Genomic DNA, 12,575 nt, shown 5'->3' with positions numbered 1-12,575 from the left:
TGGCATTACTATAGTGAGAGGAACCCACTTAATTTATGGTGTGTGTGTGTGTGTCTCCTGCAGCACAATCAGGGCACTATCTGTTGGGTAATAAAATGGCATATTTGCAATGGTTTTCTCCCACATCCACTGTGTGCTAATTTCTGGAAAGTGCCCGTAGAATCAAAAATAGTCACTACTCCAATAGATTAGTTCTCTGAGGGTTATAATTTCCAAAATGGAGTCATTTCATGGGCATTTCTTCAGCTCTGATTTTCAAAAATGTTGTCATATTAGGGCTTCTGCAGATGGTGTGTCACATCTCTTCTGTCATCTGCTCCTATGACGTCACCAGGTGTGTCCTTATTCATATGGCAGGGGTGCTGGTAATGGAGTAGACGTTGGAACCAAAAGCTCTGGATGAAATAAGCTTGATTCATCCACTTAAGGTACTGTCACACTGAGCGACGCTGCAGCGATCCAGACAACGATCCGGATCGCTGCAGCGTCACTGTTTCTTCGCTGGAGAGCTGTCACACAGACAGCGCTCCAGCGACCAACGATGCCGGTAACCAGGGTAAACATCGGGTTACTAAGCGCAGGGCCGAGCTTAGTAACCCAATGTTTACCCTGGTTACCATCGTAAAAGTAAAAAAACAACCACTACATACTTACCTTCCGCTGTCTGTCCCCCGGCGCTGTGCTTTCCTGCACTGATTGTGAGCACAGCGGCCGGAAAGCACAGCGGTGACGTCACCGCTGTGCTTTCCGGCTGGCCGGCGCTCACAGCCAGTGCAGGAAAGCACAGCGCCGGGGACAGGCAGTGGAAGGTAAGTATGTAGTGGTTGTTTTTTTTACTTTTATGATGATAACCAGGGTAAACATCGGGTTACTAAGCGCGGCCCCTTCTGGCCAGGGCATACAGATCTAGTGAGCTTACAGATTGCGGCTCTCTGCTGCCAGCCTGTGTCCTGTTTATGTATTGTGCTAAATGCACATAAGAAAATACTGTTGAAATTGAATAGACAACTCTGTAGCCCCTTTGAGATTAGTTTCCGGACCACCTATTTATTCTGCAAAAGCATACTATACAACTAATAAGAATAATTGATCTTGAATAACCCACCTTCTGCTGAGATATAGCAGCACAAGATCCGCTCGGCTCCTGAGAGACATCAGGCCACATCCCTACACTGAGTGAAAGTCGCGCTGGGGGAGGGAGGTTTGCTGATGGGGGATAAAGTAGCTTGATGTAGCTGCTCCTGCCTCACGTGCCCCCCTTCCCCTGTAGCCACATATAATTCTATAAAATCCACTTATTTATGGGCAAACCCAAAAAGTATACTGGACAGTTTCTGGATAATAAAGCGCCTTCAGGAGACATGGATCACTTTCTTACTACAAAACACCAACAACGCAATACCAGATCCATGTCCGCCTCAAAGATCCCTGGGGAATGCTCCTCTTCCCAGGATTCCTTAGCCTCGCATAGTTCGCCTGATAGAGCAACGGATGAGGGGGACGATAATCCTGAGTTCCCAGATGACTTGACTATCCACGATCTTGGTAAATTTATCAGAACTCTTCCCACTAAAAATGACCTGGAGACATTCACTCGCAGAATTGAAAACTCTTAGGCCGGCTTCACATTCAGCGTATGAAAATACGGTCTGTATATTACGGCCGTAATACGCTGAAAAGTCCCGAAAATAGTGGTCCGTAGCTCCTCCGTAGGCAGGGTGTTTCAGCGTTTTTTGCGCATGGCATTCTCCGTATGTCATCCGTACTGCGTGTTTTTATCGCAGGCTTGCAAAACCGACATACGGCTATAGAAGGGATCCATGTGTAAAAAAACAAAACAAAAAAAAAACCATTATATATATATATATATATATATATATATATATATATATATATATATACACAGTGGGGCAAAAAAGTATTTAGTCAGTCAGCAATAGTGCAAGTTCCACCACTTAAAAAGATGAGAGGCGTCTGTAATTTACATCATAGGTAGACCTCAACTATGGGAGACAAACTGAGAAAAAAAAATCCAGAAAATCACATTGTCTGTTTTTTTATCATTTTTTTTGCATATTATGGTGGAAAATAAGTATTTGGTCAGAAACAAAATTTCATCTCAATACTTTGTAATATATCCTTTGTTGGCAATGACAGAGGTCAAACGTTTTCTGTAAGTCTTCACAAGGTTGCCACACACTGTTGTTGGTATGTTGGCCCATTCCTCCATGCAGATCTCCTCTAGAGCAGTGATGTTTTTGGCTTTTCGCTTGGCAACACGGACTTTCAACTCCCTCCAAAGGTTTTCTATAGGGTTGAGATCTGGAGACTTCCTGACGGGATGCCATAACCCTGGATCTGGTATGCGTCGGGTTTGCAAGTGTTCAATAATATGGACACTTTTCAACTAAGTGGACTCCATGACTACTGATGTGTTAATGAATAGAAGGTCTAGTTATCCCCTCTACAGTGTGCTTTATTTAGTTGAGAGCTCAAAGTTAATTCAAGTGGGGTCAGATGTTAGTTAATTTTGATAGACCTTATCTATTATTTTTTGCTAGTCATTATTTAAAAAAAAAAAAAAAAAAAACACAGAATAATATCCCTGCCAGGGTCACGAAGGAACCAAAGTACAAAACCAACAACAGACCTTCACACAACAGACCCAAGGAAGATGAAACAAGAATATGAAAATATATATTTTATTGAATAAATACACATATAAAATAAAAACAGGGCAGTAGCCACCAGTGCAGCAGCAATGGTGGGACTCACTCAGGGACAACCTCATAAACGTGCATAGCAAGTATAAACATAGCAAATATTCTGGTGCCCAGCTTTATATAAAATGGAAATAGATATACGTGGAATATACAGTGTAATACAAAATGAATAAAGATAAATAGTGAAATCTATATGTTAATAAGTAATACTAATGATCCACAGTATAAATGTCAGAAATACACTAAAATGACCGGCTAACACACCAAATATGTAAACACAGCACTAGTAAGGGTATAGTTACCGTGAGGAAGACCCCGGGGACCCACCACACCCGAAGCGCGATTCGCAATGAAATGCTTCGTCCAGGGGTGGTTGGGTACTGGCCAGATAGGGGTTATAACATGGTCATGACCAATAGGAGCGGAGATGTAGATAAGGTTTGGAATACTGACACCTGTGTGTGCCGGATCCTGATAGGAGGGCGTCCTGATGCGGCGTACGGAATATAACGAGGTGGCATTCAATACAATGTGAAGGTGCCAAAATGAAAGTGAAACCCATCCGGAACAGGAAGTGACCGAGTAGAATGTACGCAACGTGAGCGAAGGGCAACTGTTGCCACAACAACACAGGAGCCAATAGCGGCAGAGAATAGACGTAACCAGAGAGAATACAGCAGGGTGCATGCGCAGATATCAACTTGTCCACTGCCAGCGATGAAAGCAGCTGATGGAAAAAAATGAGGCAGCGCAGGCGCACAGGATCTACCAACATGCCCGCGAGTGCGCAAGCGTGCAGGAACGGTAACCATAGTTACTACCAACTAGGACACATACTGGGAACAGGACGGAAGATACGGCAAGATGAAACATATATTGCACTGAAGATGATTTAGCAAAAGCGCATAAATAAAAAAATAGAGAGAATAAGGACACCCTAATGCCCAATAGAATACAAAGCGCCGCAAGTGAAGCGGAGCAAGAGTAGTGCCGTATAGATAAGTACATACCCGAAAAGTGAACAAAAAGAACACATAGCAGGATGGCAAGGCTAGAAGAAATGCAGCAGGGCGCATGCGCAGGTAACACTAATCAGCTACCAGAAATGACAAAGGCTGACGGGTACTAGGGCAGCAAAAGTAACCATAGTTATAGCCAGACACATCCAAACACTAGGCAGCAGGGATGGAGGTACGGCAGAAAAAAATAAAATAGAAAATAAAAAAACGTGTATTTATTCAATAAAATATATATTTTCATATTCTTGTTTCATCTTCCTTGGGTCTGTTGTGTGAAGGTCTGTTGTTGGTTTAGTCATTATTTAGCTTAGGCTGTGGGGGTGGCGGGTGGAGGCTGGACCCCGCCTTCGGCTGTTTCTCACCCTAACTGATGTGTCTGGTGAACTCTCGACACACCACCACGTCACCATTTCCTCTTATAGATGTACCATGCACTACGTACTGAATTATTCTCAATCTGTTTGTTTCCTGTTCTTTTGCCGTCTCTTTACTGTTCCATCCCCAATTCCTTAACCTATCCCCAAACCTGGAACTACATATGAAAGTCCAAGGGATCCGGTGTCCGTTCTCATATATTCAATTCTTCAAACAACATCTTGATTATGGCTGGAGTTAAATTTTGTTCCTTTAATGCTAGGGGTTTAAACATACCAGAAAAAAGAAGACAGATTTTATACTCCAATCATAAGCAACGTGTCTCAATTTTGCTACTCCAGAAGACCCACTTTAAGACTGGAGTGACCTCTGTTTGTACATCTTTTTATTACCCGAAGTGGTACCATAGTACAAACCCTCACTCCAAGTCCAAGGGAGTATCAGTGGGTTTCCATAAGTCCTTTCTCCCAGAGGTCCTTGACTCGGTGATTGATACGGAGGGGAGATTTATTTTCTTGAAGTTGGCTTGGAGATCTCGTGAACTTATCTTGGCGAATGTTTATTGCCCTAACCAGGATCAGCAGAAATTTGGCTCTTCGTACAAGAAGCTTCTGGAGAAATTTGCAGGTGACTCGCCGATTATTCTTGGAGGTGACTTTAACCTCCCAATGAACCCTCAAATTGATGTATCAATGGGTAAGTCCTCTTATTCTCCATCCTCTATTAAAAAAGTAGGAAAGCAGATTAGAGATCTCCGCCTGGTTGATGTGTGGAGGGCTCTCCATCCGGATGTGAGAGACTATAGCTTTTATTCACAGGTACATTCCACTTATAGTAGGATTGACTATTTTTTTGTGTCCCACTCCTTACTGGACATGGGGGTGGGGGCGGTGTTGTGGTCCGACCATGCTCCCATTTACTTTTCAATGCAACTAGACCCCTTGGCGAAATCTAAGTTTTCTTGGCGATTAAACGAGAACTTGCTACAGGACCCGATATGTATCTCTGAGATTAAACGATCTATCGAGGGTTTTGTGGTGGACCATACGGCAGACCCCACGTCTCCCTCAATAAAATGGGAAGCCCTGAAGAGTGTCCTGAGAGGTGTCCTTATCTCACAGGGTGCCCGCCTTAAGAGGATTCGCATAGCAGAAATAGCTGACCTCTCCTCCCAGATTTCTAAACTCGAGACACAGCATAAACAAGATCTCTCCCCGCTTACCCTGTCAAATTTATCCACAGCCAGACAAAGTTACTCACAATACTAGATCAGAAATCCTGTTGTCTTAAGTGATAAAAACGGCTCTTGGTTTTCTCCCTAAGTAACAAGAGTGGCAAATTTCTTGCAAGAGCTCTACATCCACGGGGTCCACAAACATTTATACACTCCATAAGAAATGCCAAGGGCAATTTAGCTCATAGTACACGGGATATATTATCCAGTTTTTACGATTATTATAATGCCCTGTATAACAAAGAGTCATTTCAAGGATCTTCTAAGCCCATTGATTCCATGATAAAATCAAAACGTATATAGAATTAAACAAATTACCCGCTGTTTCGGAGGAGTGCCTGGCAGGTCTGGAGGAGGACTCTTCTTTGGAGGAGGTCACCTCTGTAGTTGGGGACCTGAAGCCGGGCAAGAGTCCTGGTCCCGATGGTTACACGGCGGGATTCTATAAACGGTTTTTGGACTTGCTGGGCACTCCATTCTTGGCCGCATGTAATTTTGTAGCATCGGGGGGTTCATTTCCTCCACAAGCTTTAGCAGCCCATATAACGGTTATCCCGAAGCCAGAGAAGGATCCCTCGCTGTGTAGCAGTTATCGCCCTATTTCACTCATCAATATTGATGTTAAAATCTATGCAAAAATGATCTCTAAAAGATTAAGTGGCCTCTTGCCCCACCTGATTAATCAGGATCAATGTTGTGAATTCTGTGGCAGAGCTCCCTCCTGTGGTCACAAGTGGTACTTCGGCTAGTTCTCTCTGTGAGCTTCCGTTGGAGGAGGAAAGTGGTACTGCGGCTTCTGAGTTTCCTTCCTCAGGTGATGTGGTGAGGTCGTTAGGTGTTTCTCTATTTAACTCCACCTAGTGCTTTGATTCTGGCTTCCAGTCAATGTTCTAGTATTGGACCTGTTTCCTCCTGGATCGTTCCTGTGGCCTGCTGCTCTGCATAGCTAAGTTCCTCTTTGCTATTTTGTTTGCTGTTTTTTTCTGTCCAGCTTGTCAATTTGTTTTTTCTGCTTGCTGGAAGCTCTGGGACGCAGAGGGTGTACCTCCGTGCCGTTAGTTCGGTACGGAGGGTCTTTTTGCCCCCTTTGCGTGGTTTTTGTAGGGTTTTGTGTTGACCGCAAAGTTACCTTTCCTATCCTCGCTCTGTTCAGAAAGTTGGGCCTCACTTTGCTAAATCTATTTCATCTCTACGTTTGTCTTTTCATCTTTACTCACAGTCATTATATGTGGGGGCTGCCTTTTCCTTTGGGGTATTTCTCTGAGGCAAGGTAGGCTTATTTTCTATCTTCAGGCTAGCTAGTTTCTCAGGCCGTGCAGAGTTGCATAGGCAACGTTAGGCGCAATCCACGGCTGCCTCTAGTGTGGTTGGAGAGGATCAGGGATTGCGGTCAACAGGGTTCCCACGTCTCAGAGCTCGTTCTTGCTTTTTGGGTTATTGCCAGGTCACTGTATGTGCGCTGACCTCTATGTCCATTGTGGGACTGAATTACCTTTCATAACAGATCAAGTAGGTTTTGTTTCAGGGAGGGAGGCAAGGGACAACACCATAAGAGCAATTTCTCTGATAGACAGAGCTAACAGGACGGGAGATCCCATGTGTATATTCTCAATCGATGCCGAAAAGGCCTTCGATAGAGTGGGTTGGGAGTTTATGTACCATACACTAGAGGGTATTGGATTGAGGAAGAAAATACTGAGAAGTATTATGGCCCTTTATGAGGCTCCTTCTGCACAGATTAAAGTTAATGGCTCTTTATCAGATTCCTTGCATATACGAAACGGCACGAGGCACGGCTGTCCTCTTTCTCCCTTGCTATATGTAATGACTTTGGAACATCTGGAAACGCGATCCGTAATAATCCATCTATAAAAGGGGTAAAGTTCCCATCAGAAGAACACAAGTTGGCACTTTTTGCTGACGATGTGCTCATGTTCATTACCTCCCCCATAACTACTATGCCCAATATCCTATCGGAACTGCATCGCTTTGGTCAATTGAGCAATTTCAAAATTAATTCCCATAAATCCGAAATATTAAATATCTCTTTGCCATCCTCCCTTGTTTCTCAGCTATACTCTTTCCCGTTTAAATGGCGTGTTGATTCCCTTAGATATCTGGGTATAAATCTAACCTCAAAGACGTCTCAATTATATGAAGCCAATCATAAAATAGCTCTACGTAGAGCAGAACTTGATCTGGAGAAATGGAATAAATTGCATATATCCTGGCTTGGGAGGATCAATGCAATAAAAATGGACTTACTACCACGTCTCCTTTATTTTTTTCAGACTATTCCATTGGTCCTACCCGCCTCCTTTTTCTCCAGACTCAAGACAACAATTACAAGATATGTGTGGTCGGGCAGACGCCCTCGCTTATCATATCAGTTATTAAGCAGATCTAAACAAAAAGGGAGGATTGGGTCTCCCCAATTTTTTACTTTACAATGATGCCTCCCTCGGAACTTGTCTGTTAGATCTCTATCACCATAAACATAAAAAATGGGTAGATTTAGAATCAAAGATCTTAACGAAGGGAAATATGGAGGATCGGGAGGGGGACCTGCCCTATCTCACAAGAAATTTGACCCTTTTTGTTAGACGCAACAAACAAAAGCTTAATATCTCATCCATACCAGGCCCCCTGACCCCGATTTTTGACAACCCAGACTTTCCCGCTGGCCTGGATAAAGTTATATTCCTACATAAACACAAGGATAGCCATCCGGTAGTCTATGATTACATAACCCAATCTTCTATTAAACCTATGCAGTCCTTCTTTGGGAAGACAGGATCTCCCCCCAGCTCGTGGCTTTTTTACGAACAAATTAGAAGCTATATAACTAAATTGTCCATACAGGTTAATTTATTTAGATCTCTTACTCCATTTGAGTCGGCTTGCCTGGATGGGGACCCTCCAACACACACAGTATCACTCCTCTATAAAATGTTCCAGGAGCACCAGGTGTCTACATCTGATCCTCCAGCTTTCTTCTCGAAGTGGGAAAATGATTTGCACAAACCATTGACATTAGAGGACAGGAATAAGAGTCTCCTCCACACGTTCAGATCTTCACTATGTGCAGATTTCCAAGAGAGGAGTTATAAATTGCTGACTCGTTGGTACAGATGTCCAGACGGTATTCACATTATGTTCCCTACTACCCCAGATACATGTTGGAGGTGTTGGAAGGAGAGGGGTTCATATGCTCATATTTGGTGGTCTTGTCCACCCATTAGAGGTTTTTGGGAGGCTGTTTTTGATCTCCACAACAAATTATCCCTCCATAAGGCCAGACCCACAATGGAGGTGGCTCTGTTGTCTATTTCTGATCTCTCCATAGCTAAATTTAAGAAAAGCCTTCTTAGACATTTTTTTGACAGCTGCACGAAATCTAATACCTCGTTATTGCAAACAATCAATTTCTCCTTCAAAATCTGAACTTGTGGCAGAACTAAACCATCTCCTTCGTATGGAACAACTGGTGGGTCAGGATACGGGAACTTTGGATAAAGTATTAAATATATGGACCCCTTGGATAGTGTTTAGAGAGACTGAGGAGCTAACTACCTGGCTTGGTTAATTTACTAAATATACTATCCGTTCCCTAATGTATCTACTTTTCAGGTGGAGGAACATTTTTGCTTTAATACTAACTGAAAGTTGAGTTGGACGGGACGCCGTAAACCTTACCCTCTCTCCCCACCCCATCTCCTCTCTCTTTTCTCTTCTCTTCACTCATTTTCAAATTCCTCTACTAATCATAAAGTTGGTTTAATTTACACCAAAGTTTATATAATGTAACATCCTGGTACCCATATCCTAGCATTAACCAACTTTAATCAACTGAATGGGTCTTGGAGAATTGGACCTATAGTGGCCAGGAACCCCATTGCCAAAAGTAATAGATTACTATATAGTTAACGGGAAGACGTTCCTGGTCCCGATTTCTAGAAAGTGTTTATTGTTCACAGATTCTCCTTTGAAAAGTTCTTAGAATAGCACTCTTTATATTTAAGGAGATTAAGAAATTATTTCATGGGTTGATTTTGAAAACTTTACTATGCCTTTTCTGAATTATAATGCTTGACACTGTTAACCCCTTCATGACCCAGCCTATTTTGACCTTAAAGACCTGGCCATTTTTTTGTAATTCTGACCAGTGTCCCTTTATGAGGTAATAACTCAGGAACGCTTCAAGGAATCCTAGCGGTTCTGAGACTGTTTTTTCGTGACATATTGGGCTTCATGTTAGTGGTAAATTTAGGTCGATAATTTTTGCGTTTATTTGTGAAAAAAAATGGAAATTTGGCTAAAATATTGAAAATTTTGCAATTTTCAAATTTTTATTCTGTTAAACGAGAGAGTTATGTGACACAAAATAGTTAATAAATAACATTTCCCACATGTCTACTTTACATCAGCACAATTTTGGAACCAAAATTCTTTTTTCCTAGGAAGTTATAAGGGTTAAAATTTGACCAGCGATTTCTAATTTTTACAGCAAAATTTACAAAACCGTTTTTTTTAGGGACCACCTCACATTTGAAGTCAGTTTGAGGGGTCTAGATGGCTGAAAATACCCAAAAGTGACACCATTCTAAAAACTGCACCCCTTAAGGTACTCGTAACCACATTCAAGAAGTTTATTAACCCTTCAGGTGCTTCACAGCAGCAGAAGCAACATGGAATGAAAAAAATGAACATTTAACTTTTTAGTCACAAAAATGATGTTTTAGCAACAATTATTTTATTTTCCCAAAGGTAAAAAGGGAAACTGGACCCCAAAAGTTATTGTACAATTTGTCCTGAGTACACCGATACCCCATATGTGGGGGGGAACCACTGTTTGGGCGCACGACAGGGCTCGGAAGGGAAGGAGCGCCATTTGACTTTTTCAATGAAAAATTGGCTCCAATCTTTAGCGGACACCATGTTGTGTTTGGAGAGCCCCTGTGTGCCTAAATATTGGAGCTACCCCACAAATGACCCCATTTTAGAAACTAGACCCCCCAAGGAGCTTATCTAGATGCATAGTGAGCACTTTGAACCCCAAGGTGCTTCACAAATTGATCCGTAATAATGAAAAAGTACTTTTTTCACAAAAAATTTCTTTTAGCCTCAATTTTTTCATTTTCACATGGGCAACAGGATAAAATGGATCATAAAATGTGTTAGGCAATTTCTCCTGAGTACACCGATACCTCACATGTGGGGGTAAACCACTGTTTGGGCACGCGGCAGGGGTCGGAAGGGAAGGAGCGCCATTTGACTTTTTGAATGAAAAATTAGCTCTAATCGTTAGCGGACACCATGTCGCGTTTGGAGAGCCCCTGTGTGTATAAACATTGGAGCTCCCTCACATGTGACCCCATTTTGGAAACTAGACCTCCCAAGGAACTTGTCTAGATGTATTGTGAGAAATTTGAACTCCCAAGTGTTTCACTACAGTTTATTACAAAAGGCGTGAAAATAAAAAATCTTTTTTTTTCCCCCACACATTATTTCTTAGCCCCCAGTTTGGTATTTTCCCAAAGGTAACAGGAGAAATTGGACCCCAAAAGTTGTTTTCCAATTTGTCCTGAGAACGCTGATACTCCATATGTGGGGGGAACTACTGTTTGGGCACACGTCGGGGCTCCAAAGGTAAGTAGTGACTTTTGAAATGCAGACTTTGATGGAATGGTCTGCGGGCGTCACGTTGCGTTTGCAGAGCCCCTGATGTGCCTAAACAGTAGAAACCTCCCACAAGTGACCCCATTTTGGAAACTAGACCCCCCCAAGGAACTTACCGTATATACTCGAGTATAAGCCGAGATTTTCAGCCCAAATTTTTGGGCTGAAAGTGCCCCTCTCGGCTTATACTCGAGTCACGGTAGCGATGCGGTCGGCGGGTGAGGGGGTGAGGGCGCTGAGGTATACTTACCTAGTCCCAGCGATCCTCGCGCTGTCCCTGCCTTCCTCCCCGTCTTCTGTGCTGCAGCTTCTTCCCCTCTTCAGCGGTCACGTGGGACCGCTCATTACAGAAATGAATAGGCGGCTCCACCTCCCATAGGGGTGGAGCCGCCTATTCATTTCTCTAATCAGCGGTGCCGGTGACCGCTGACAGGAAGAGGCTGCAGCACAGAAGACGGGGAGGAAGGCAGGGACAGCGCGAGGATCGCTGGGACTAGGTGAGGATGTTATATTCACCTGTCCACGTTCCAGCCGCCGCTCCATCTTCCCGGCGTCTGCGCTCTGACTGTTCAGGTCAGAGGGCGCGATGACGCATATAGTATGCGCGGCGCCCTCTGCCTGATCAGTCAGAGCGGGGAGACGCCGGAACGAGACGCTGGGAGCTGCAATCAAGAGAGGGGAGTATGTGTTTTTTTTTTTTTATTGCAGCAGCAGCGGCCATGGCACAGATTTATGTGCAGCATCTATGGGGCACAATGAACGCTGCAGAGCACTATATGGGGCATCTGTGCAGCATCTATGGGGCACAATGAACGCTGCAGAGCAATATATGGGGCATCTGTGCAGCATCTATGGGGCACAATGAACGCTGCAGAGCAATATATGGGGCATCTGTGCAGCATCTATGGGGCACAATGAACGCTGCAGAGCACTATATGGGGCATCTGTGCAGCATCTATGGGGCACAATGAACGCTGCAGAGCACTATATGGGGCATCTGTGCAGCATCTATGGGGCACAATGAACGCTGCAGAGCACTATATGGGGCATCTGTGCAGCATCTATGGGGCACAATGAACGCTGCAGAGCAATATATGGGGCATCTGTGCAGCATCTATGGGGCAATATGAACGCTGCAGAGCACTATATGGGGCATCTGTGCAGCATCTATGGGGCACAATGAACGGTGCAGAGCACTGTATGGGGCACAGATATTGGGCAAAAATGAACGGGGCACATCTGTGCAGCATCTATGGGGCACAATGAACGCTGCAGAGCACTATATGGGGCATCTGTGCAGCATCTATGGGGCACAATGAACGCTGCAGAGCACTATATGGGGCATCTGTGCAGCATCTATGGGGCACAATGAACGCTGCAGAGCACTATATGGGGCATCTGTGCAGCATCTATGGGGCAATATGAACGCTGCAGAGCACTATATGGGGCATCTGTGCAGCATCTATGGGGCACGATGAACGCTGCAGAGCACTATATGGGGCATCTGTGCAGCATCTATGGGGCACAATGAACGCTGCAGAGCAC

The 12,575-nt window shown here is 43.9% G+C and overlaps 1 protein-coding gene across 2 annotated transcripts in view; it reads right to left on the bottom strand.

The window, feature by feature from the left end:
* The window catches only part of LOC138663324 (zinc finger protein 271-like), a 49,045-nt gene that overhangs the window by 3,551 nt on the left and 32,919 nt on the right, over positions 1-12,575 (bottom strand). The gene's annotated exons all lie outside the window — the stretch shown is intronic.

The sequence above is a fragment of the Ranitomeya imitator genome, chromosome 2, assembly GCF_032444005.1.
Source record: "Ranitomeya imitator isolate aRanImi1 chromosome 2, aRanImi1.pri, whole genome shotgun sequence".
Lineage (NCBI taxonomy): Eukaryota > Metazoa > Chordata > Amphibia > Anura > Dendrobatidae > Ranitomeya > Ranitomeya imitator.
Note: the sequence above shows the minus strand (reverse complement) of the source record. Positions and strands in the feature narration are given on the sequence as shown.